At 45.5% G+C, this 23,079-nt stretch overlaps 1 protein-coding gene across 3 annotated transcripts in view; it reads left to right on the top strand.

Moving 5' to 3' along the window:
- The window catches only part of GALNT9 (polypeptide N-acetylgalactosaminyltransferase 9), a 301,612-nt gene that overhangs the window by 18,671 nt on the left and 259,862 nt on the right, over positions 1–23,079 (top strand). The window contains exon 1 of one of the 3 annotated variants that reach the window (XM_083804017.1): positions 1,389–2,638. The exons of 1 other annotated variant lie outside the window; for it this stretch is intronic. The gene's annotated coding sequence lies outside the window, so the exon portion shown is untranslated. Of the gene's footprint in view, positions 1–1,388; positions 2,639–2,677; positions 3,378–23,079 lie in introns of those variants that run through there. One more of the 3 variants, XM_083804018.1, reaches the window with a different exon arrangement.

Here is a 23,079-nt window from a genome sequence, read left to right as displayed (position 1 = left end):
TTCCTTTGTATAATTCAACACCGTGTCATCAATCGCAATTGCACAGACGTCTTTGCAATTTAGCAGACCTTGTATGGACTGACTTTCCCAATATTTGTTTAAGATGAACTATATAAACTTGCTATTAGTAGTCTGCCAGAGCGAGGGAGATAACAGTGTTTGCACTGGGCTTCACATAACGCAGCACCTGGGCAAGGTGCACCGAGCACGTTCCTATCGACTGGTCTTGTTTCAGGGCTGCTTCTCATCCTGCTGAAGGCAGAAGGGAAACCTCCAGCAGCTTAAGTCAGGGCAAGAGCACGTCTTGCCTGGGTTGTGCAGAGGCTCTGAGCTTAGTGTTGCTGAGTTATTAAATATAGGTTGGTTTTAGAAAGTCTCTCAATTCACCTGAGAAACGCAGCCAGCGGAACAGGGCTGCAGTGGGGTCTGACTGATCTCACCTCAGCTCTATGTCCGCACAACCCTACTGATCTCATCGAGTCTTTGACTTGCTTTTCAGTGGCTTATACGATATAGGGATACAGCCCTTTTGGGGTCTAGCCTCAGGCCTACGGCCGACCCCAGTGCAAGTGTGGGGTCGTTGGGCCTCTCAGTGCTTCCACTTCTCCATCTGTAGCACCACAACGGCAGGCTGAACTTGCCCTGGGAAATGCTCTGTGATGGATAAATTACATCTCTGAAAAGTTGTTTCTTAGCCAAAAGGTTGCCCATGTGGGATTCCCCTTCTCAGGAGTAAGTAAAGTGGGTGTGTGATGGGGAGATTGTGGAGTTCCCAAACCTACCCGGAGCTTTAGGGAATGGAGAAAAATCTCCCATTACTAAAGCCACATTGTTTCTTACCGTGGTAGTAACAAAATGCTTATTTCTTTCCTCCTGCACAGAAATCCTGGGATAGGGAGGAATAAGGAAAAAACCCTTGCAGCATCGAGACTGATGCTAGCTAATGTATGGGCACTATTTCATCTTTCACCGAGTTTTTCTTTTCTTTCCCTGCTCTCTCTCCATCCCCACAGTATCTCTGCATTGATTTTTCACTCTGCCTGTTTATAAATGTTTATAAAGCATTTAGAGAGCCTAGGGAAGAAAAGGTCTCTAAGTACTTAGTGCAAGAAGGACTTTAACACCGGGCTGCTAAATTGCTGGTGACACCGGGCTGTATTTCATAGAGCGCAGAGCCCAGCTCCAAGAGTACGGTGCTGCTTGGGTCAGGATGGTTAAGGCAGGAAAAATCCTGGTGTCCTGTATCTGTATGCTTGTCACACGTCACCGAACTCTAAATGCAAGGCATTTTCAGGGTTCAGGTGATTTAAGATTGAGTTTTCATTCCCCAGGTGGCCACAGTCGTTCTTCAGAGCGCTGGTGGAATGGCACCTGCACTCCTTTTAAAAGGCTCAAGGTTTTTTTAAAAGCATTTCTAAGAAGCATTGAGCTGGGCCTGGAGAGAAGCGAGTTAGGGAGCAAGTACACACGCAGGCGTGCTGACAGCAGCCCCCCTGAAGTTGGGCACCAAGGGGTGTCTGACAAATAGCAGCAACATTAAAGCTGAGTGCAGCCCACCTACAGCCACAGCACTGCAGCTGCTGCTGTAGGGAGACATGAAACAGCGCCGAAATTTGCAGCTTGAGCAAAACCAGCACACGATGGGATGAGAAAGGAAACAAGTACACATCATTCTGCATTTACAGTTTGCTCCAGCTAATGAAGTCTATGTTTGTATGAAATACTAAGTGACCTCCTTCTCTCTCTTGCCCCCTGCTGAGCGAAGTCGGCTTGATGAAGTAGGAATGGAGATGTTACCAAGCCAGTAAATACACTTAGTGGTACCATCCTGCTGTTCACTAGAGAGGAGAAACCTATCAGAAAGATGCAGGAATTTGTATCCAGACACTCCAACGTTCCTGGTAACTGGGGTGTTACTACAGCTGCGCTCCTGTCTTCTCTGCAGCATTTCCCCATCTCTGCTACATTGCTGGGTATTTGTTTGTTTGCACGCCACTCTGGCAACCTTACAGCACCAAGCCACATAGCCATGTCCTTAATGAGGACAGAAACCTGCATGCACAAAGGTGGAAATCACCTCTGCTTTGCATGGGTGCAGGAGGCTCCACAGAGCACCCGAGGAGTTGGTTCAACCTGTTCTGTGTCAAGCATTGCTTTCAGTGTACGCTTTTGGCATTATTGGAAGGTGAAATAACCACTACCTAAACAGGGCTGAGGAATGAGGGATATCCAAGAAAGTTTTTTTTTTTTTTCCTTTTCTATTCTATTCTCTGCCATATTAAATGTATCAAATGGGGCACTTTTTTTTGGTTTGCCTGGTCCTCTGCTCCCCACCGCTTTTCACCCAGCTTCATCCAATTCCTCCTCCTCTGGCCCAGCAGCCGATTAGGAGGTGCTGCCTTCTGCTCCTGCTCGGTGCTGCTGCTCTGCAGTGCTGCTCCAGCGTGCTGTCACCTGGTCCCGTCTGGCTGGGGAGTCCGGTGGGGCAGAAATAAGGAAAACAGCTGGAAACCATGTGGGAGTTGAGTGGGATAAAGGGGCACAGGTTGAGATTTCAACAGCCCCAGCCCCTCCTGTTTCTCTAAGCCTATCTGCAATGCACTTCCTTGTGAGAGAAGCACGGTGTTACCGGAGCTGGGTAAGTTGTAACACAAGAGGCACTGTACCACTTATTTTGAACCCCGTGTATTTTTTGGCATATTTTGAACCCTGCTCAATGTAACTTTTTAAGGTGGGTCTTGTCAATGTGGGAAGCTTAATCAAAGCCTACAGCAATTTCCTTCCTGTTGCTGCATGTGGACTGTTCATTTTTTCATTTATTTTGAGTGTTTAATTCTAGCAAGGTACTGTCTGTCCAACTTCTGCTCCCTCTGATTGAATGTTATGAAGCTAAAGTCTTCAGGGCACTGTGTTTTATCGGAGGCTTGGAGAGTGAAGATACCCACGTAATTATACTGCTCCAGCTAGGGGATGACAGGGAGGCAGCAACTTTTGAACCCCGGTGGGTGGCTGTGTGTCAGAATCTGCCTCTAACCGCTCCACAGGGAAAGTTAGTGGAGTCAGTATCTTTGAAGTAGTTTTCCAGGGGAAGCTCTTTTTCTGCTGAAGCTGAGATGTTTTGCAAGGTGTCTATTTCAAAGATGTTTTGGCAGAAAAGTTTGGAAGTGAATGTTTGTTTTGACTCCCTTGTTTTGTTTAAGCTGTTTTTTCAATGTTTCTGGAAAGTGGTTGCTTGTTTCTAGGCAGAAGCATTTTGATATTTTTGTTCTGCAGAATGACTTGAGGTTTTGAGTTTTTGTTCTAATTCAGGGTAGCAGCAACTCTGAAACATCAGGATTCCCTGTAGGTTTAGAGCTCCATCTTCCATCCAACTCCAGGTAGGATACAGTGTCTCTTTTGTAAGCTCAACTTGCAATTTCTTCTGCTTTTACCTCTGCAGGTCTTTTAGCTTGGCTGTTGGCTGTGAGAATGTTTGCAAGCATGCCTACAAGACAGGGCTTCTGAGCTGGGGTTTGCGTGGTTTTATTGCATATCAATTACATAAATAGCAATTAAGTGTTGTGCTTTTGCAAGCAAAACTTATCAAATGTAGCGCTCAAAGAATTCTGATAGGCTAGTGCTAGGCTGAGCTTTTATAATGCACGTGGTGATGAGTGGCATGTCTTGGTTCGTAGCAAAAAAGATTGCAGAGATCTCAGACCTGTGGTGTAGGTAAGGCCTGCAGAGCTGTAAGACTCAGAAAAGCTCGTGGAGGAGGGAGCCACTTGGTTTCTCTAGAGCGAAGAACTCTGTCCAAGACCTGGCAACAGGGGCAGACACCGTGTACGTAGACTGAAAGAGAGTTTGTGCTCTGAACAGCTGAGGTTAACACTTTTCCACACTACTATCTCCTAGAGAAGACATCTGTATGGGCAGGATCTGGCCCAGATCTGTCTGGATCTGGGGAGATCCAAGGCATTTTCCTGGATCTCACTGCTATTTTCTCACAGTAGTTTGTCTGTTGTCCCTGTGGAGAAGTCCCTCTTTTCCTGCACACCTTAAAATGGCAGAAATTGTGAGTGTTGGTATTCCGGCAGTGGGATTCAGAAAGCTGTGCTGGAGGAAGCAGCAAAGGGGGCTGCTGTCCTGTGCCACCGGCGTGTGGCAGCTGAGATTCCCCAGGGACATCTTCTTGTGCTGCTGGTCCCAAAGGGCAGGACACAGGGCCTGTGAGAGCCCAGATATTCCTTAGACTTTCGTACCTTTGCTGTATTCTGCTGAACCAATAAAGCTCAGAATTATTTTGATTTAGGTAATCCCAAACTTGAAAACAGCTAGACTTACACAGTCAATAAAACAAAACTGTCTCTTCAGTGGGGCACTGACAAGGCTTTGAAGGAAGACACACAGAGAACCTCTCCACTAATATTAAACTGATTTGGCCATTTTTATTCTATAAAGGAGGCTGGTTATGAGATTTAAAAAGACTCATATATCATGCTGCCTCATTAATTTTCCATTTGGGCTCAGCTGTCAGAGGATACCATATTAAACTGCTGCCTGGAGTAGTCTTCGGTGGCAGAGAAATGATGTTTGATACCCTTTGCATTTCACAAAGTCCGTATAAAAGGTCTCCTTGATTTGCCATCCCTATTATTTTCTGTCAGAGAACCCTACACGGCCTCTCCAAAATAATATCACCTCTCCAAAACCCTGAAGGTCTATTTGTGGTTTCCATGGTGACAAAATGACCCATAATATTCTTTGACTACTTCAGTAAATGAAGGACACAACTGGGCCTTTGAAGAATAATAGATTTTTTTTTTCCTTAAGAAAAGGCATACTTGTGAGCTCAGAAAGGGGGGAAAAAAAGGGATGAAAAAGATATTAAGGGAAGAGATTTGGCTTGTAACTCAAAGGGCTTTGTGTCAGCGAGTACGGCAGACAGCACTTGTTGAAAAATAGACCTTGAGCCATCTGGTACCAAAACAGAAGCGGGATATAGCCCTTGTGATGACTGAGATGAAGGAGCTTTTGCTGTAACTCATTTTTACAATAGCTGTGCTACTTAATTCTGAATTCGGTGACACACAGGGCCGGGCGCTGCAGGTGCAAGCGTGTGGTTAAAACATTTTCTTCCAGGAGCTGTCAAAACCCCGCTCGGTGCCGCGTAGGAGGGAGGATGGGATTTTCCAGCGAAGCTGGCCTGGGGGAGAAGTGGGTGGGAAGGAAACAGCAAGGCCTTTCTCAGGGTATTTGCTAGGCTTTGTGCAAGAGCTGTTTTTCTACTTGCAGCACTGCTAATGATCCGCCTGCGCAGCTCGGGAAGGCGCTGAGCAGGGTGCGTGTGGTCCGGAGCCGCTGCTTCTCTGCTGTTTCCTCCCCGCCACGGGGGACTGGCCAAGCTGCTTTGCCTCTCTGGGGCAGGAACCATCCCATACTGGGTGAGGAACAATGAGCCCCACGTCTCTTGGCTCCTCTGCATTAAAGCAGTGAGGAATTGTGTGAGCTGCTTAGCCTTGGGAGAGCAGCTGCCCCAGGAACACGAACAGTGTGCTCTGCAAATGGGTTTTAAACGAACCCGCATCTGGCAGGGGGAGAAACTGAGACCGAGAGCAGATAACAGAGCTCACCGGAGTCTTTGTTGGGTATGTGGGGGGGAGAATGCAGGGCTGCTTTTTTCCCCCAAGGTATTTCGGGATAATGCTATTTCTTTAGATGTGCTATCATTCAATTTTCTTTAGAATGTGTTTTCATCCTGTCCGATGATGCTGCCCATGATGGTAACCTGCTGGCCTCACCATGTGTTGGACCAGAACTGGACAGCGATTTGGGCAGAAATCTGGAGGAAGGATGATTGAAACACCCCAGAATAAGAAATGTGAGATTCCTGGATTGCAGCAGCAAGCAGTTCCAGGTGGTTCAGGTTAGCCTGGATATGTAAAATCCAAGCTGCTGAATTGCCCAAGCACTGAGGGGGCTGCGCTGCCGAGCAGGAAACCTTGGGATGTTCCCAGGAGCCTGTCAGTAATTCCTGCTTCTGGAGTTATTGAACCTCTCTTGTGGTGTTTCTGGCCTTCTGGGTGCTTTCTAGCACTTTGCCTCCCAGTCCTGTTGAAACAGGAAAGTAGAAAGATGACTAAAACTTGAAACTTAATTCCAGAGTGTCCTGGTGGTTTGCAGATGTCTGAAATGACTTTCCCGTCTGTTAACAGTGTGCTGGCCTTGCCAGAGGGGACCGAAGAGCGGTGCAATTGGTTCCTCACCATTTAGCCTGCATTTTGGTGTTCTTCTGACTTGGAGGGCTTTCAGCCTGAAAATAAATCAACAAAGTCTTTGTTTTCATGTATAGAGATATTTGAGTGACTGGCTGCTTGCTTGATACAAGACTTTAATTGGGGTGACTTAAGTAATATGAACAGAGAAAGAAATGAGGGCAAGAGCAAGCCAAAAAAACAGTCTAAAACCACATTCACCAACAGCCTTGACAATCTGAGGCAAAATCTTGCTTGGTTCCTCTGTTGCTGTGCATGCCTGTGGCAGGGATGATTAAAGTCTCTGCTGCTTCCCCTCTAATGCGAACAAAGCCCTTTAGAGCCCTGTTCTAGTTTCCTCTTAGCAGCGTATTTGGCTTCCTTTGGGAGTGACCTTTTACTGCCCACAGCCCACCTTCATCCTGTTAGAGGGCCTGCAGAGAGTTACTAAGTTAAACATCATAAATCCCAGTATAAATGATTACACAGGGCTTTTCACTAACAATCTTCTGTGGGGATATCAAGCTTGATAGAAGCATAAATCATTTAAAGAACATCTGCCTAATGAGGGGTAACCTGGAACTGCTTCCCTGAGCCGGAGTGTACCAAGGGGAGAAAAACCTTAGGCACTTGGACTGTTTCAGCTAGTGCCTGCTGGATGTGAGTGGTTGATTTCTGTTGTTACATCCATGCCTTGCTGGCCACGTGGGAATTACCTGTGTTCCCTGACAGTGACATTTGTTTTGCCTGCAGCCCATGGTGGTCAAGGCTGGGAAATGTAGGGCTTCCAACTGAGATCAAGAGAAATAAGCTTAGTTTAGTGCCTGGTTACAAAAAGAAAGTCTACTTGTGTGTCTAGACAAAAAGCTCTGCAGAGGCAGACAAGACAGAAGAGGAAATCCAAGCAGGTGATTTAGAGGCAAGCTGAACAAAGATGTGCCATGATCTGGGAGCTCTGGTTTTTGAAATGGCTACAGAGCTGGGGAGGCAAATGTGTACTGAGAAGGGAGCCGTGACTTAGGAATTAGGTAGAGAATGCATTCTGGATTTACCTTACCAAGCTTTTGCTTTGAAATATTGTGGGATGATGCCTTGCATCTGTTGTTATGGGAATATAGGAAGGTGTTGAATGCAGGTCTCATAGTCAGTGCAATGACTGCATTTGTCAAGGAAAGAACAAGATGAATCTGTGGGATGGGGTGCAATAAACTTAAAGATCAAAACATGACTAGCTGTCAAGGGAATTGCTGGTAAATGCAAAGGGTAAGTTTTATAAGACATTCTGACGAGTTCCTTGGGACTCATCAAGGCTGAATCAGGGCTAACGAGTCTGGAGATGATCCTGCAGGTGAAAAACAAGCTCAGCACCTGAAAAGTCCTTTCTGTCTTTTCACTAGGTGTTCTGGTAAAAGTTGGAGTTCCCCATTGTCAGTCATAGTTACACTAACCTGTGACTGTGACTGTCTGAAAGATACCTGATCGCAAACCAAGAGGGATCAGTGGATGAGGGGTCAAACCAAGGATCAGTGGATGAGGGGTTTTTCCTTTTGGAAATGGAAGTTTTTCCTTTTAAAATCCTGGATCATCAGGAAAGTTGAAAATAGCTGTAAACAGCAGTACACTTGGAATGCAATTGAATCACTCAAGCAACCCAAATTTGACTTCTCGATGTTCATAGCAAGTCCCTGTGTTATAGTTTGAAGCTGCTACTCTCAGCTGATAGATTTAGCAAAGAGATAAGTAGCAATGGGAGCAGGATAATTTTTTAAATTAATGCTCTTGTCACAGAGAACTGACCATGAGATTTCAGGAAATTCATTGCATCTCTCTATAAATCTTGCTGTATGTGTGGCTTGTTCATCACCTTATGGTGGGGTCATTGTTGGGTGTTACTTCACTCTTTGACCCGCAGAGATGGTGCCCTGGATCTTGCTGCTGTGATTAGAACTGAGACAGGAGGTCAAGAATAGTTCAGTCTTTTCCCTGTGCTGTTAAGGATGAAGTCAGTAGGAAGTAAATATTATTGACTGCTTTTTTCATTCAAAAATCAAGATTCATTGAGGTGAATCTGAGGTCAATAGAAGCTCTCAAGAGGGAGGATACCGATAAATCATGACACTGAATAAAACAATATTTGTAATGCAGCTAATTTTGGATATTGAACACTCTTCGATCTAGTGTTTTTATTTTTTTGATTGTCCTGTTAATAGGTTTGGTAGTTGTACTATTTTAAAAGACTTTTAGTCTTACATATTCAGCTATATATTCTTAACTACAGTGGATTGAGTTTGGCCCTGGTGTAAAGACATTGCATAGCAATTTAACTTGGAAGGCATCTTTGGAGTTTACCTGGTTCAGCCCCTGCTTGGAGCATTACCATAAAACAATGATGAAGCTAGATGGCTACTTCTGAAGGAAACAAGTGAAGAACAAGTTTATGTATATTTGGACATAGGGCAGTTAAAGCCTCATACTTGAGAAGAATGGGGCTGTAGAATACCTCATTGAGGGCTGTAAAATCTATGAGGAAATTTCACACAGAACGTTAACTTAGCCCACCACTAACGTCCTGCTGGAAGGTGGAGCGTTTAGCTCTGCCTCTTGGAGCAACGCGAGCCTACGGTTTCAGAGTTTTCTGAGGGTTTGAGACAGTAGTTCAAAAATGCCTCATGTTCGAAAAGAGCTAGGGGTCCTCTCTTGAAAATCATGCCACTTGAATAAGTTGCACTCGAGGCACCCTAAAGCTAAATAGACTATAAAAGGGTTGACCTCTTTCAAATCAAAGGGAACTTTCTATGCATCTTGAAGGGGAGTAAGGGTAAGGCTGTAAAGTACAGATTACCATGGGGAGGTCTTCTAGCTACTTCTAAATGATTCAGCTTGGATAGTAAAAGCAATGTAGCTGAACTTGCACAGAGTTCAGGTAGGGCTAATTACTCTTGATAGGTATATTTGCCTGAACGGAGCTCTTTCTCTACTTGTGTTAAACCTTAACTGGGTGTAATTGGGTTTTCTTTATGGCTTTATGCCATGTGAGTGTAAGCAAGGGAGGGACGTGTTAACTAGGAGATAAGATGCATTTTGGGGAAGGGGACACAAACAGACTGGGGGAGAGGTACAATACTTGAAATAGAATCCTTGGCAGGTATGATTTTTTTTATAGTATCTTTTCTTTTTACTATCTAATTTATATTGTATTATTTAATTAATCTTACTAAAGATTTCACAATTTGTTTTTGGCAGCATTTCCTTTATTCCTACATACACGTACATGGCCTTGATCAACGTGGCTGTGATCTGTGGTTGAGAACTGTGTACCTTTTCTCAGTCCAAACCAGAGTAATTTGATTAGGTCGTCAGCTGGTCTAAATTGCTGATACTTCACTTGGAGTCAGCGGAGTTGCACCAGATCATGCCAGCTGGGAATGTGACCCTCATTTTTACTCAGTCACATTTCTAACCCTTGCTACACTCTTAAATTCCTGAGCTGAAGCCAGCCATTGCGATAGCTGCAGGGAAGGATTTTCAGCAGCATCCAGCCTTGGCCTAACGCTGTTCCCTCCGCAGTCAGGGGATGTTTATTGGGTTACTGCAGCCAGCCCAGTCAAACGGGTTGGATTCAATTAGGCTGCTGCTGTAGCACTGAGGATCTAGTCCTCCACTGAAGTATACCAGTTTCAGGCCGCCGAAATCAGCAGGGTTGGGATGGTTTACAGCTGCCTGAGGATCAGGCCTTGTGTCTGCATGTCGTATTAACAAAAGAAGGCTGTGAAATGATAGAAAAAGCCACCGCCTTTGCTGTGGGAGTGCATTTTCTTCCCTAGCTGGAAACGGCAGGGTCTGGTTTGGCTTTTGGGGTGGCTCTTGAGAAGCACCACAGCGCTAAAGGCATAAAGCATTGCCTGCTGGCTGGTTTCCTGATGGCCTGGTGGGAGTCAGCGCCGCCTTGCCAGGCGCCATCGGAGCTCATGGACTGCTCTGCGCACACGCAGCAGCCGATGGGCATGTTTGCTGCTAAGGAGCGTTTCAGCCCTGCTGCAGGTGGTCAGCTGCCCACTGTTGCTTTGTGTTTGTACAAGGGAGAACTGCAGGTTGCCTTTGAGGCTGAGATACCTGACTCTCAAACCAGATATTGCACTTTAGGTGTGCAGTTACTGGCTTTTCTTTTCCTTTTTTTTTTTTTTTTTTTTGCTAGGGGATATTTAGGATTTGGGTATGTTAGTGCCACTCCTTCAAAGCAGGAAGGAGGGAGAAGGCATGCCCTTCTGGTAGGCTCTCACTAGGGCATTTGCTGCAGGACTGCCAACTCCAGCAGGGATTTTGAAGAGGAAATCATTATCCAAGCACATCTTCCTCAAATCTGCCTCCTCCTGTCGCATGTGAGAGCATCTGAAGGTAGCTGCCAGAGCAGCTGTGGTTCCGAGTGCAGCGCTCCCCACTGGGCTCTTCCTCCCAGAGCAAGGCTGAGCCCCTGGTAGGAATTAAGACCGGAGGTAAGGTGCGTGTGTCGACTGCCTTGCCTCTGCTCTTTTGGCTGGCTAAATGGAAATGATTCACTCGCTGGTCTGTGCAGAACCCTTGTCCTCCCTCCTACCTGGAGCATTATGTGGCTTTTACCTTTCCCCCGCCGCGCTCTTATCTTCTGCTGCTTGGAGAGCTGGAGGTGCCGGTGCAGCGTTGCCTTTGGCTCAGCAGCCGGGAGATCTGTGTCTGAAAGGGGGTGGCAACTTGCCAGCCCCCGTCATGCCTCTTGCGGTGTGAAATTGGAGTGGGTAAATTCCAGCTACTTCAGTGGAAAATGGGAGCGGTTCCTCTGCTGCCAGGGAAGGCCACTGCTGCCTAAAAGCACCACCAGCCTCCAAATAATTAGTGGAAAATTTGGTGCGTGGCTATATATAATGCACGCTCGTTCCTCTGATACATGTGAATTTGTGTGTGTAACTGGGAATCCCAGCATGCTTGTCTGTTAATAAACCCCAAACTGCTCAGCTTCGCAAGCTGACTCTGTAATGTTTGTACTAATTTAGATTTAGCTAATTCCAGAGTTTCACGTTGTCTATTTTGTTACTATTATCCAGTGCTTCAGATTGGGCACTAATAGCTGGTGAAGGCTTTACAACTGCTGAAGCCTTACCCTGGTTTTTAAATTGTCCAATTCTGAATGAACTGGGGCAATATGAGAAACCAGGTTAAGCCCTGAGACAAGGGATGCATTAAAGATGCTTTTTTTCTCCTGTTATTGCCAGCCCCTCTGGCCTGGGGTTGGATGTTGAAGCAAGCTGCATCTGGTGTACTGCTTTAGCAAGTCTTTGCCTGAAGTGCTGTGTTCCTCACTCCATCAGTTTGGTTCGTTTTAGCTTACAACACACACAGCCTTCTTGTGCCACTGAATCCATGGCACATGTGCTGCAGGAGAAGCGTGCTTGGTTCTGCGCCGTGGCCTGATTCCAGGAGGGTGGAGTAGACCTAGAGGAGAGCCTGGAGTCTCCTCTGGCAAAGAGGTAACTGAAGATCTGTAAAAAACGGTGTGAAAAAGGAAAACTGAACAGGGAACAACCACCTACTGTTTCTTCCAGCGTGAGACTTAAGGAGCATCACATGAAACCAGCAGATCTGGATCAAACAGGGCATCCTTCCTCATGCAGCGCGCTGCAGGGCTGTGGCTCACCTTGCCACAAAACGTAAATGGTGAATCCTCGTGTGGCTCAAAAAGCAATTGGATGAATCCAAGGAAGAAATGTCCATTGGGGGCTATTAAATACGAAAGTTTTCATCATCAGGCCACAGCCTGGGGACATGGATAATATGTTCCAGCAAAAGGGGCTTTGGGGACTGCTCCAATCATCTTGGCTAACTTCATCAGGTATCTGTCAGACCACTGAGAAAGGCTTCCAGTGCTAACCTACATACCGTATCAGCAAGCCACTGCTTCTGCTCCCTTTGCTGCCTGCATAAAGGTCACAGATAATGATGAAAAATAAATAAATAAGCCAAGAAAACCCCTCTGCCTCTCCCTCAGGTCATTCAGGTTTGAAATAAATCTCTCATCTTTCTATTTCTGAACCCACAGATGACTTAAGCCAAATTGCATTTGGAGCTGTTATCCTCACACTTCTGTTTTATTTATGCTGTCGTGTCTTGTGCTAACACTTTGTGAAATATTTATTTGCTTCTGGTCTCCCACAGCTTAGCTGTGGATTCATGAGGCTCTCATGTTATGTCTCAATTCTGCGCAGCTGCATTCTGTCAAGAAAGGAGAAAATGAAGACTCGGCTCTGTGTTTTACGTTATAGCAATATACTGCACATCACCATAGCTAATGTCATTCAACAGGTGGAGGTTTGGTTTGCCTGTCAGGTACGTGGCTCGCAAAAGAGCAATGAAATATATACACGGTGGCCAAGCCTTATTGTCTGATGAACGGCTCTTTTGTATTTGCTTCCCAAGCCTGCCCTTGTGCTTGCCCTACAGGTTGTGGGTAAGTAGCACAAAAGAGTTCGGGAGGAGATAGACGTATCCTAAAAGACACCAGTGCAGGATTTAGTGCTTCCGGGGATGAGTTGATTATAAACTTCAGATCCTGTCCTTAAAAAAAAAAAAAAAAAAAGCTGTAAATACCTTTATCTTCTGTTCAGGGCTGAAAGCGTGGCCAGAGTCGAACCAGTAAGCATCTGAAATGGCTTCCCTAGGCACAGCGCCAGCTTCCCATACCTCGGCATGGAGGGGGAATGAGCTCTGCTGCTTGCAAGGCAGGGAGGAGATCTGTGTGCTGGGCTTGTCTCCTCTTCCCACCCTTCGTCAGAATCACCAGTTTCTTGGTTTAAAGTCCTACAAGATCAACTGCATTTGCAGCGTTGGGCTCGGGATATTGGCTGACCAAAGGTACTGAGGCGCAGCTCTGACATTCAGCCAAGCCAGTAAGTTCTGCCAGAACTGTTCTGTAAGTTCTGTAAGAACTGTTCTTGTCTCCAGCTCAAATCCAGACCAGCAGTGGCTGGTTGTCATTTGAGTTAAATTGCTGTTTAGTGATCGGTGTATAACCAGTGAATGATTTTTAGACTGGATATGGATGGACATGTGTAGTCTGAGAACCACAAGCAGGGCTGGCCCCCTTATCTGAGCAGAGTTGCTCAGATTTAGCTGATACTGACTGTAAGCTGCCTGCATCTTTAGAAACTGTGTAAATTAGAAAAAATAATAAATGCCTGAACGTGGCACACAGTGTTGGAGATCTTACTGCTGCAAACCTGAGGTTGGCAATCTGATGCCGTCACTAGAAAACCTTTCAGAGTCTAAGCCCAGTTTTAGATAAATACATTTTTATATATGAACACATGTATGTGGGAAAAGAGCTGCTAAGCTGCTGTTGCCACTTCTTGCTGAATTATACCAACAAGCTCCTTCTGGTGTTACCTTTAAGTGACATTTACTGTGTAAATGACACTGACATTCAAGATGAGATGTTGGCTTTTGCAGCGGCTTGCTAATTCCTTGTCGGATATCCCAGGAGGAGAGCTTGCAGCAAAGAGCTGCTGCTTTTGCAACAGGTGCTGCTTTGGCCTCCCGTGCTGTTTGCTGTTCGGGAGGAGAGCAAGCAGGCATAGCCTTGTTCTCACTTTGGAGCTCTTTGCTTCTGTTCGTGTCTGTAGGAAATGTGGGGACCATTGACTTGGGTTTCCACAATCGGCAGCAATGAGTGCTGCTTGCGTGTGCAGCAGCAAGGCCAGCACATGCTGGCTCTGTTTGTTAAATGCTTTGCACTCAAGACGGAGTGAAGTTCAATTGATTGTCTTTAAAGGATTGATCATTTGAGAGATGGGATAAGGGAATGGCATTACCAAAAATTGCTGCCCACTGATTGCCCACTGATCCGTTAAAGGATTAGACGTTTGTATTAGGTGACGTGTAGCTTTGCCAGAAGAAATTGTTTGTTTGTTTATTCTTTAGCCAGATGAGAAACATTAATTGCTGTGAGCAGAGTTTTTTTGAAGGACAAATTGGAGTCAGATGCATAATTCACACCAAATTTTGGGGAGATCTGGCTGCTGAGCTGCTCTTTATGTATTTCAGAAATCTCTCCTTAGTCTGTATAATCTGTTCATAACCCCTTTTTAATTAGCTTGTCTTTCTGGAAGAAGAGACCAAGAAATCATGTTCAAAGATTATTGCTCTATCTAGCAGCTGCTAGAATAGACCAGTTAATGCTGCAAAGTCTCTTTCCAGGCCTCAGCAGCATGTCTGGTCTGCGTCCCCCAACTAATTTGGCTGGGGGACCTAAACTTTCCCCAAACTGTTGTTCAAAGCCATTTCTAGCCAGTGATGCTCTGTGCTACAGCACCAGCTGGTCATTTATCCAGATAGCCTAGCTCTGAATTTCTTGGCAGAGCGAAATATTTGAAAGGGAAAGAAATGAGAGACTGGGGGTGCTACAGAAAACGAATGCCAAGAGCATGTGTGTGCCAAGCGGGAGATAATGGTGCTGCCCTCGCTGTCCTCGGCACTCCATCTGCAGTTTGTACCACAGCCATGCTCCTGCTGCTTGGGATCAAGAGAGAAATGTCAATCTCGCAGGCAGTATTTGAAGACACGGCCTGAAGTTGTGGAGAGAAAATCAGAGCCTATTTAACGGGAAGCTGAGCTTCTGCAGTGGAATTCGGGGTGTTGGTGAGAAGGGGCTTTGAGGCTGTTTAGATTATTTTTGTATCTGTAATGATAAATTCAACTTGGCGTTGGTAAAATCAAGTGAACGTTGAAGGTGGGAATGGAGGAAGAGGTTAAGCGGTACTGGTTAAGCATTAATTTTTTCCTGGCTACTGCCATTACTGCAGCACTGATCTGGTGACATAGGAGCCGTTATGATGACCCCATTTACTGCACCACAGATGATTGAGAGGCAAGCAGTTGGGTTTTTGCTTGAGCTAATTTAGAGCTAGTGTGGGTGGGTGTGCTACGGCCTCCTGGGCTTTTCTCACACCTGTGGAGCTCCGCATCCATGTGCGAAATCTGCCTGCAAGTCATTCCAACTTGCAAAGATGCACCCAGATTTTATAACACTTCTTCTCAGGGTTTTGAATGCTGAAGATCTGAGGTCCAGCTCCCTACTTGCCAGCCAAGATATTACAGTCAGTCTATATAAAGTCAGAGCCTGCAGCAATGAACCCTTCAAGCAAGGGTCTCTAGGAGCTGCTGGGGTGTTTGGTGTCGTTGCTGAATATGGTAGGGCCCTGGGGTCAACTTTGCATCCCAAGTGTTTGGAGAGCATTTTGACATCCTGAAGTGGCAGGCGCAGTAAAATTATAGCTATAGGTCACAAAAGAGTTGTTATTTTTATTTTTTTCCTATCATAAAAATAGCAAAGAGGAGGCTGAGCACTGTCAGTCACCACCCCAGTGGAGACCCTTCAGGTTGAACTGGCTACTGTCAGGCTGCTCGGGGGGAAAAATAAACTCTCCTATATCCTTGCTCTCAGCAAGTCCTTTAAAACATCACCACATCCTAAGCACATGAGCTAGGAAAAACAGCTGCCTTCCCTACTCCTTCTCTGTCTGATGAGGTTAATAATAACTTTGAATGCATATGTACAGCATTAGCTTTCATGGTAACATGCATAATTCAAATCCCCCAAAGAACAGTAGAGCTTTGAGGAAGCAAACTTCCTTAATGTACTGGGCAAGGATCCAGCTTTTACCAGCTGTTGAGGGTTGATGTACAATTTTTGGTTAAGTGAATAATTTATCATGGATATTATCTGTAGTGTATCACATCCCGACAGTTTGTAGGCCTGTGCATATGGCTCTTGAGATGCCACAACACTGCCATATGCTTCATGGCCCATTACCACTTCAAACTCCCTTAAGATGTTTTTCCCCTATGTTAAGCATGTTAGAAGTACAGTGGGACCACTGCCTCGATGCAAATGCTGGATGGATGTTTTTTTCTATATTAAAAAAATAAAAGGGAGGAGAAAAGACTTGCTATTCAGAATGTCCCCAGCCTTATTGTCCCTCGAAATAAGCTGCCTGGTGCTCCATGATGCAGACGTGCATTATAAATCCTGCAGCACACCTGCCCCGCTCTCATCCCCAGCTACCACTTGTAACGTGGTCGTGTTTTGTGGTGACAAATCTATTTACTGTAGCTACAGCCTACTGTCTGTGTAAATCAAGGCTGCTCTAATCAGGCGGCGAGGCTGCTCTGCCGCCTGCATTCACAGCACCAAGGCAGAAAGGGAACTCCCTGACAGCTTCTGCGAGCGGTACGGGATTCTGTGTCCCAGATTCCCCCTGCAGATGTCCTGTTTCTCAGGCAGGAATACAGTGGTTGGCGATGTCGTTAAGACTTCTGGCAGTAACTAATTGGAGCCCATCTCGTCCACCTGTGGCTGCGGCACTGGTTTGCAGTGCTTCAGCTTGGAGGGGAGGATGGGGGAGATGTGAGCGGCCCCACGCTGGCCTGGGTCTGTGCGAGCTGACAGTGCTGTGACTGGTGGAGGGAAGGTCTCCGTCCTGGACAAGGCTCAGAAGGGAGGGGATGTGCTGCCTTAGGAAACTGTGATGTCCCGGGCTCCAAGCCAGGATCTTTGGACCCTCTTAGTTAAGGTGCTAAGTATCCAAATGGGCTTTTTTTTTTTTTTTTTAAATAAAAAAAAGCATTTTTTACTGTGTTCTTGTTGTGAAGAGAATGCTGAAGCTGAAGAACTTAGTTTGTGTAGCAGCTACAGTGCTGGAGAGGGAGAGAACATCTGGGTGGTTGCTCAAGTTGATTGCTTATAGAGGAAGCAACTTCACATAATACTATTCACATAATGAAGACTCAGTCAAGACTGAACGCAAGCAGCTGCTTAGCTGTAATTATAGCCATGTGTCCATCGGAAGGACCAGTGAAGGTTTTTCAACTAAAGAATGTGTTATTTATAAGTTCAGTGCCATCGTGTCCTGGAGAAATACCTTTCTTCAGCTGCGTCTTGAACTTCTGTGTGGTGTTACTGGTCAGCGGTCACCAGGCTGATGGCTGTAGCTTTGCAGTAAATCAAACAATCCCTGCAGGAGTATGCTTCCCGGCTTCGATCATGCCTCAGGAGAAAAGGTGCTTCTAAGAATGGGAGCTGTCACTGATGCTGGATAAATTATTTCCAATTCAATGCTACACGCATTTTTCCTTCAGAAAGAAAATACTGTCTTTCCAAACAGATTGTTTTTAAGATATGTTTATTGCTCTCCAGTTCTTTCCTTGTGTAAAGATTTGGTGTGGCTTTCTCTTGTGAGTGCTGCAGTCATGTTGCTCATGTTGATTATTTCTCTCCCTTCAAAATGATGCAGGGAGAGATGCGGAGGGCTGTGGCCAGCTAACTCCTGCTTGGCTGCAGAGAGCGAACGGGTCCAGAGGAACTGACCCCGCCTGGAGGAGCTGGCAGACATCTCTGCTGGGAGATGGGGCTGGTTCTGAGGGCACAGCCGCCTCCCTAAAAGAACCAGTTGTGGATAAATTGCAAGGTGAGGAGCTGGGTTAGCCCTACTAGGGTTGAAATCTGTGCTTTGGTGAGAGCTGGTCATGCCAAAGCTGCTGCTCGGACCAGGACAAGGCTGTGCCTGTGGAGCAGTGACCTTTCCTGGCTGGGATCAGCTCGGAGGGTGCACTGCTCCATGGCTACGTGTGGTGCTAGCAGGGAATGTGCAGCCAGTGCGTTGATTAATCAGCTTCAAAAGGGATCTACTCAAGCTTCTCATTAACCTTCATAGCTAAACATGTAAGTGTGTGTGTGTATACACATGTTAAAGGGCTGTCTATAGCCCTGGAGCTGGAACAGTGCTTTCTGGACTTTTAGGTTTTTATGTCCTTGTGGTCTGGATTCATTTACTCTGCTGCTTTATGCTTCTCAGTTCCACCCATCATACTGTTGCCTCCTCCCGGGTACAATTTTCTTTTTCTTAATTTGTCTTAATGTTGAACCTTTACCTTGTGCCTGCATTTAACAGAGAGCTTTGGAAATATCTATTCTGTGAAAGGATTTTGTGGTAGGGTCAGTGGTATGCTCCGTCTCCGCCAGAGAGTTTCCTTAAATACGACCTCCAGAAACATCATCTCATTTTACACCTCTAGCTTTGGCAAATGGAAGATGAACACTCCACCCCCCTGCCACCCCCCCCCCCCCCCCCCCAAAAAAAAAAGTCACGCAGGAAGATATTGCTTTCTTCTAGTTTTTCTAGAGGGATTAAACAATGCTAAGGATAGGATCAATATTTAAACAAGCAGTTCGTGAAGCCGGGGCTCCTTTTAAGATGATCACGCACTGAGCTGAATTATGAGCAGACCAGTTCCCATTTTGTACAGGGAGAATTTAGCATGTCTTCTCCCATAAGCATTATGCTCAATATATTCTTTTGGAACCATCATATTAAATTAAGATGTAAAATGACAGCAAGGCTTTCATTCTTTGTGGCAACTGGCGTAACAGCTACAGGAGGAAAAAAACAATTGCTTCCACTGAAAGTCCAAGAATGACATCTAGTGGCTTCAGGTGAGACTTTGGTGAGTATCTTTTAAAGCAATGCATCAGGATTTTTGTTTGCTGTTGTGCCACATTATGCTAGGTATCCAAGATCTAAATTTGAATCGCTCTCACACTGCCATTAAAAAAAAAAAAACAACAAAACAAACAACAAAAAAACCCTGCAAGTTCAGTGCTTGTTCTTGAGGTTTGCTCTGCTGCTGGTTTCAGTGATCATAACTTTGTTTCAGTAAATCTCATGTAAGCTTAGACACACTTTTTGCACTGTGGCTAAATGAATGCCATCTGTACCGTAAAGTTAAACAAACACTTGTGTTTTCTTTAGTTTCTTTAAATCCAAAAGAAAGCAAAGACAAAAACCATGGATTTTTTTTCCAGCACAGATATATCTGATAAGAATAGAAAAAGTAAGACAGAAGAGCTCATACACAGTGGGATGAGTGTATAGACACCTGTTTGTCACGTTCATGCTGAGCGTGTTCTGATTGCCTTCAAACTCAACAAGGTGAAACTTTACCTAAAGTTATTTTAAAGGTAATATTTTGTATACAGAGTAATGACGATCAATGTTGCAGGACACATAGATGTGGAGCAGTGTACTCAGTGCATCTTTGTGGTTAAGGACAGTCAATAACTTGGCAGTAAGCAGCTGTAGCATTTAAAAGGAGGGTTTGTAAAAGCAGATCAGGATGTTTGAGAGTGTTCTGATGTTCTCTATGTACAGCGGAGATTGATAAACTCTCTGAGGACGATGACATGCCTCTGATGTTCGTGCATCTTAAAAGCCCATAGGATCAGATGAAGTTGGTGTAATATATTCATCATAGCAAGCTTGATGATGATCCTGATATGGCACAGCTCATCTTGGCTGTTTAATTTGTTACACACATCTGTGTTGGAATTAAGACTCCCCTTACGCTGCTGAACTAGCAAATATAGCTCTGTCGTCTTCTGCTGGGAATGAAGAATTTGAAGGCTTGTTAGCCATTGGTTGCACTTCCCCTTTTTGGGGGGGAGGGAACAGACACCTGCTTTAAACATGGAGCATGTATGTGGCTGTAATACCATATGATGATATAAATAGTTCCTGGTATAAATGCTCAAGCTTCCTTTATTAAGGGAGAGTTGAAATTGATAAAAGTGGTGTCCTTTTATCTTGTTACCCAGCAGGCAGCAAATGAAGTGGGTTAATATCTTTGGAGTAGGGGCAAACGGTGTTACAAAGGGAAATAAGGGTATAAACCTGAAAGGAAAGAACTACTAGAAAAATGAGTGGGAACATGGTGGGGGGGAGAACAACACACAAAGAGCACACCAGGTAGACATCTTGGCAGCAGAGACTCAGCTTTTAAATAGGAGCTTGGTGCAGAATATCAGAGACTAAGTGCTTTAACTTCCGAAGGGCACTCACAGTCCTAGCACCGTCCTCGTTCAGGCTCCAAAGGCTGCCCAGAGGGATTGCAAAAGGACAAAAAAAACCTACCAAAAATCCCCAAAACACACACAAAACAGCAAAAACCTGCAAATTCACTACTTCACCAGGCAGCGCCTGGAGACAGTACGGCCTTTGGGACAGAGAAACAAATTGAAGGAAGGCGGGAGAGTTGAGCTGGAGGAATTAGAGTTGGAGAACAGCTGATGAACTTAGTGATGAACACCCAGAAATAAATCTGGATGTGGATCTAAGCACTGCAGCCCAGGAGTAGCTGACTTGGTTGCAGCAATTCAAGGCTTGGCAGCTTTTGCTGCTTTCTCCCCAGGCAGAGAATGGGGAACTTAACAATGGATTAGTGTCACTAATCAGGAAAGTTTCTTTAAGGGTTTATTAGGAAGCTTTATTTTGAAGAGAGCAGTAGTACTACCTTGGGATCTCTTAATTTTTGTGTAGTGGGCAAGCTTCAAATAGATGTATGTTTCCAGATATCGGTGTTTTATTTATTTATTTTTGTCTTCCATTCTGAACTCTTCACTTTTTGCTGAGCAGAAGGCTTTTCAGTGGCTGCTGGACAGAAACAGAAGCTTCTAGCAGGGGAGGTTATGTTGGGGTGGGGGCAGCTCTGTCCCTGGCAGCCCGGCCACCCGGGACTGGAGCTCAGGGAGCAGTGGGGGACCCCCGAGGGGACTGCGCTTGGTTTCCCAGGGGTCTGGTGCCGAGCGAGAGGAAGGCTTCTTGTAGTCCCAACCCCAACCAGAGGCTTGGGGGCTGTGGGGAGCTGTTCCAGCCTCTAGGTGGCGGGGCTGCCCTGCAGACGAGGGCTGGGCGCTGGGCGCCTGCACCCGTAGGGGGGCGGGCGGGCTCCGCCAGCGGCGTGCGCTTCAGCTTCTGGTTTGGTTTTTCTTTTCCCCTCTGGAATGAGAAGTAATTTTCACAGCAGATGTTAAACAGAAGGGTCCTTGTTTTCAGTTTATTCATTCTGGGTTTCATCTGGGGCGTTAAGCTTGGAGCGCTTCTGAAAAGCAGTGGGGATAGGGAAGCTGTGGCACCAGCACTGAGGGTGTGTGTTTTGGGTGCCTTCGTTGACTTTAATTATACCAGGTGTCTGAGTCATGAAAACTTGTTTGGAATTAACACTCAGTTCAAAGCTAAAAACCATAGCTGGTCCACCGGAGAGCTGCTCTGTGTTGGCAGGATGCTGCTGTATGCAAAGGGCCACCTCTTCCCTGGGCTGCCCCTTTGAACCCAGCGGCGAGGCCGTGATTTCTGCAGGACACCTTCCAGAGTGGTTGTTCTCAGAAAGGTGAGTATGGAAACCTTGTTTCCCAGCCTTCACAGACATTTAGCTTGAACTCTAGTCATTGTAAACTTCTAGGTTCACTGTACATTTAAAATGAAAATGAATAATTCTCTACACAGCTGTCCGGTATAGCAACAGAGCTCAGTTAATTTCCGTGGGAGGAAGATTTGCATCCCAAGACTCATGCTCTTCTGAAAGCTCCCAAGCAAACGGAGCTTTCCAGAAGCCTGAGCTGTTGGGCCTACAACCATAACTCTTTCTATTTTGAGTTTCCTTATCATTTCCTGGTGAACAGCATCAAAATCATTTGGATTTCTAAAACATTTCTGTGGAAGTTTCCTGTGATTTTTAGATCCTCCAAAAAGAACCTTGTTTGCCAATGCAGAATCAAGGATACGCTCACTTTCCCAGTGGAAAACAAGTAGTTTATAACCTATTTGGTGTTAGGGATGAAACAAAGCCCCACAAGAGCTAATCCCCAGAGGGGTGTGGTAAGGTAGCCCAGATGGAGTCTGGACCCCAGGACCAAGCTGCCACGTGGTGCGTGGCTTTTGGTTCTGGAATACCCTGCTTCAGTTCCCTGTTCCTCAGCAAAGGTTCCACTGCCCCAGAAACATCAGCAAACGCTGCTGTGTGTGCTTACACACAAGGCAAAACTCAATTCCCCTGGCAGTTCCCCTGTAAGCAGGCTGAGGAGTTCAACCGTGCTGAATGAAATCCACTTAAAAGTTACTGTGGCCAAACTGAGCTGAATGTAAATTGCAGGGAACTCTTCTCAGACATGTTTGCTCAGCTCTTTGTGCTTTGTATCACAGCATGCTTCTACTATATAACGACAGATTGCTTTTACTACATAGCTCTTTCTTCATGGTGGTTGAGAGCCCTCCATCATCTTGTTCTGATGGGCAAGTACCAGCATCACTGCAGTTTGTTACTGCGTCTAAATGAGGGGTTGTTTTTTCCTATTGGACTACTTGATAACTACCATGAGAATAGTCTCCTAAACACTCCCGGTACTTCGTGACAGAATGTCAAATCTTCCCTCCTGAACATCAGTGCGATTCAAGTCAGGATGCCTTAACTGTTGCAGGAAAAGTAATACTCTACAAAAATATTTCTGCTCATCTTGAGAACAGTACTTTTTTTTTTTTTTTTTGGTGCTTTAATGCAATTTACAGCTAGCATAAGGCACCGACAAGTTGTAAGAGGTCTGGAAAATACCCTGTATACAAATGAAATCCAGGACTTGACTTTGCAGAGATACCGCTGCAGAAATTTGGCAGGGTTTGCACAAGAGGATTTCTTTTTTATTTTTAAATTATTAATATGGATTACGAAGAGAGTGCTGAGTTTCACATTTTTTTTCTTTTCTCTATATACTCACCACTAGTCTAGATAACACACTGATTAACATGGAATGATGAAAAGCGAGCTCGAGCAGAACGGTACTTCCAGTGTATCCGCTGAAAGGACTTCCCTTCAGCATCAGCCAGATGGACGGAGTGGATGGCACAATTCAGACTTGTAAACAAACTCAGCTCCATCTGGCTTAGAGATGAATTTCATTCCCAGCAATGAAATTCTCGCACCGATTTCCCTCTAC

Source organism: Anser anser (assembly GCF_964211835.1).
Source record: "Anser anser genome assembly, chromosome: 18".
In the NCBI taxonomy this organism is placed as follows: domain Eukaryota; kingdom Metazoa; phylum Chordata; class Aves; order Anseriformes; family Anatidae; genus Anser; species Anser anser.
This window is presented reverse-complemented; position numbering and strand designations above follow the sequence as displayed.